This window comes from Hevea brasiliensis, chromosome 2 (genome assembly GCF_030052815.1).
Source record: "Hevea brasiliensis isolate MT/VB/25A 57/8 chromosome 2, ASM3005281v1, whole genome shotgun sequence".
In the NCBI taxonomy this organism is placed as follows: Eukaryota; Viridiplantae; Streptophyta; class Magnoliopsida; order Malpighiales; family Euphorbiaceae; genus Hevea; species Hevea brasiliensis.
This window is the reverse complement of record NC_079494.1, coordinates 52,783,371-52,786,224: the sequence shown is the minus strand read 5'-3', so window position 1 is coordinate 52,786,224 and position 2,854 is coordinate 52,783,371. Positions and strand designations below refer to the sequence as shown.

Here is a 2,854-nt window from a genome sequence, read left to right as displayed (position 1 = left end):
TTTAATGAAGGGGATGTTGATGTAAAGTTTCTGTAAAACTTCTAAAAACTTTCCAAACTGCTTGTCCAATTTGGCTTTCTGAAATCTCTGAGGAAAAGGTTGGGGAGGCTGGTATGGCTCTGGTAATTTCTTTGTCTTCCTTGCTTCCTCTTCCTGATCTTTCTTAGCTTCTTCCTCCTTTTTCTCTACTTAGTCTTCATAATTTTCTATGGTCTCCTCTGTCGATTCTACCTCCAATTGTGCTAGAGTTCTTCCACTCCTCAGTGTAACTACCTTACAATGCTCCCTTGGGTTCATTTCTAGTTAGCTAGGCAGTTTGCCAGCAGCCTTACTTGAAGAACTTGCTTGCTGAGCGATTTGATTCTCTAGCATCTTGTTATGAGCAGCAAGTTGGTCCATTCTGGAAGTCAGCTATTTAATCAATTCATTTTGTTATTGTTGAGCTACTAGGAATCCTTCCATCATGGTTTCCATGGTCATTTTCGATTCATGTTATTAAGGTTAGAGAGGTAGTGATGACTGTGCAAAGTTTTGACCTCTGTTATGAAATCCAAGGGGTGCTGGTGGTTTATACCCTTGTTGCTTGTTTATTAGCTGGTTCTGCTAATTGGACCATGAGAAATTTGGGTGGTTCCTCCATCTAGGGTTGTAAGTATTTGAATATGGATTGTTGGGCTGCCTCTAGTTAAAGTTTCCTCCATTGTTCACATAGTTCATCTGCTCTATGGAGGGTTCATTGAAATTGTTGTATTATGAACTCATGTATCCTCCTCCACAGCTGTCCTCATGTTGACTGTTTATACCAACTGCGTTAGTTTACATTCTTTCGACTTTCCTTGTGAGCTTATCAAACTGAGCATTTATCATGCTTAGGGCGTCTACCACCACGTCCCTATAGTTTCCTTGCATTTCCTCTTTCATTTGACCACTCATAATTATGGTATGCAACCCTTTCTAGAAGTTCAAGTGCTTGTGGCACTGTTTTCTCCATTAGATCACCTTCTGTAGCTGAGTCAACTGTGCTCTTGTAGAGGGTAGTAATCCATTATAGAAATTCTGCACTAATAGTCAATCCTCTATGCCATGGTGTGGACATTCCCTCTGCAGGTCTTTATATCTCTCCCATGCATCATAGAGTGATTCTCCTTCCTTTTGTCTGAAGGTGTTGAGCTCAAGCCTCAGTTTTGCAGTCTTTGGAGGTGGAAAATACCTTGCTAGAAAAGCTTGAGAGAGGTTTTCCCAAGTGGTGAATGTTCCAGTCGGTTGAGAAAGTAACCACTTCCTTGCTCTGTCCCGAAGGGAGAATGGGAATGCTCTGAGTCTTATTGCTTGATCAGACACTCCATTCATTTTGAATGTGTCACATAGGGCAAGAAAGCACTGGAGGTGATAGTGTGGGTCTTCTATTGGTGAACCTGCAAACTGGGTTTGTTGAATCATTTGGAGCCATGCTGGTTTTAATTCAAAGTTGTTGGCTTCCACTGTAGGTCTAGTGACACTAGGCTAAAATCCTTGAATAGATTGAGCTCCATAGTCTCTCAAGAGTCTTGGTCTGTCATTATTATCAACCATGGTTGGAATTTCAGGATCTCCTTGACCGTGCTCTTGATGTTTCCTTTCCCTCTTGATGGCTTTCAGAGTTCTGTCTATCTCCGGATCACAATCCAAAATTTCTTCTGGCTTTGTTCTAGTCATATGCCAAATCGGGCACCTGAGAGAAAAGAAAAGAAATACAACCAGTAAAATAAAATTAAACGATAAATATAATTGCCTAAATCAGCTAAATTGCCTATCGCTTGATATTACTAAAACCAAAAAAATCCCCAGCAACGGCGCCAAAAACTTGTTTGCTGGTTTTTCAACCACCGCAAGTACACATATCGCTAACAAGTAATAAAGTGATGAGTGGAGTATCGTTCCCACGAGTATTTTGTTTAGCAAGTACCAATCTACATAGTAATTTTGACTGTCTAGGCTATTGAATACTTAGGGAATGCAGTTTGTTAACTTTAAACACTAGAATGGTAAACTTAAAACGAAATGGTTTATTTTGAAACAATTCTGGAATTAAGATTTCACTCTTGAATCTTACTAGGAATGTTATCTAGTTTATTTACAGAATTGAGGATCGTTTTCCTTGATGGAAATCAGTCCTAAGTTATCCTAAATCCTCTCTCAAGGCACCTAGGGTGTATTCTAATTAACTCAAACCCTACTTTCGTGGTGATTAAATTAATTAAAACCCTTTAAGATTTTTGACCAATTTTGAAGTTCCACAAAGGTATCAGCCTATGTTTAGGTCAGAATTCCTAGGTTTAAGATCTTGATTTTTTTAATGTTAATCTTCACCTTTCAGTCCTTCAATTAACATCTACAATCATGGCTAAATGGGTACCAAAACATAGCATGCATTAAGATCACAAGAAATTAAATCAAGAAATGAATCTCAAATTCAATAAATAAAACTTAGTGTTCATCCATAATAATAATTACAAGTGCTACTCTCCCAAATTCAGAATAAAAAAACTACTAACTCGTGGTGAGTTCAGCAAACATCATGATAAAAGATAAAAACAGTAGAAAGTAAATCATGTAGAAGAAAAAAAAACAATAAAGATCTATCTAGGGAGATGAAACGAAGGAACCGAAGAGAGTTTGCAGCTTTGATCTTCTGGAGCTTCAGTTGGAAAACTTCTTTTGGTACTGATGTAGAGCTCGACAGGAGCAGCCTTCAGCAGCAGTCCCCCATGACTGACACTTCTTCTAATGTTTTCTTTTCTATTTATAATGGTTGCTCTAGGGTTAGGTCATTTTGAGTCCAAAAGGCCTTAGGAGTCTCGTTTTAATTCAAAAA

The 2,854-nt window shown here is 38.4% G+C and overlaps 1 non-coding gene across 1 annotated transcript; it reads left to right on the top strand.

Annotated features, from left to right (window-relative positions):
* Positions 1-1,078: 1,078 nt before the first annotated feature.
* On the top strand, positions 1,079-1,185 carry LOC131178057 (small nucleolar RNA R71). The gene has a single exon (XR_009147187.1). It is a non-coding gene; the product is annotated as a small nucleolar RNA R71 (small nucleolar RNA).
* Positions 1,186-2,854: the final 1,669 nt, after the last annotated feature.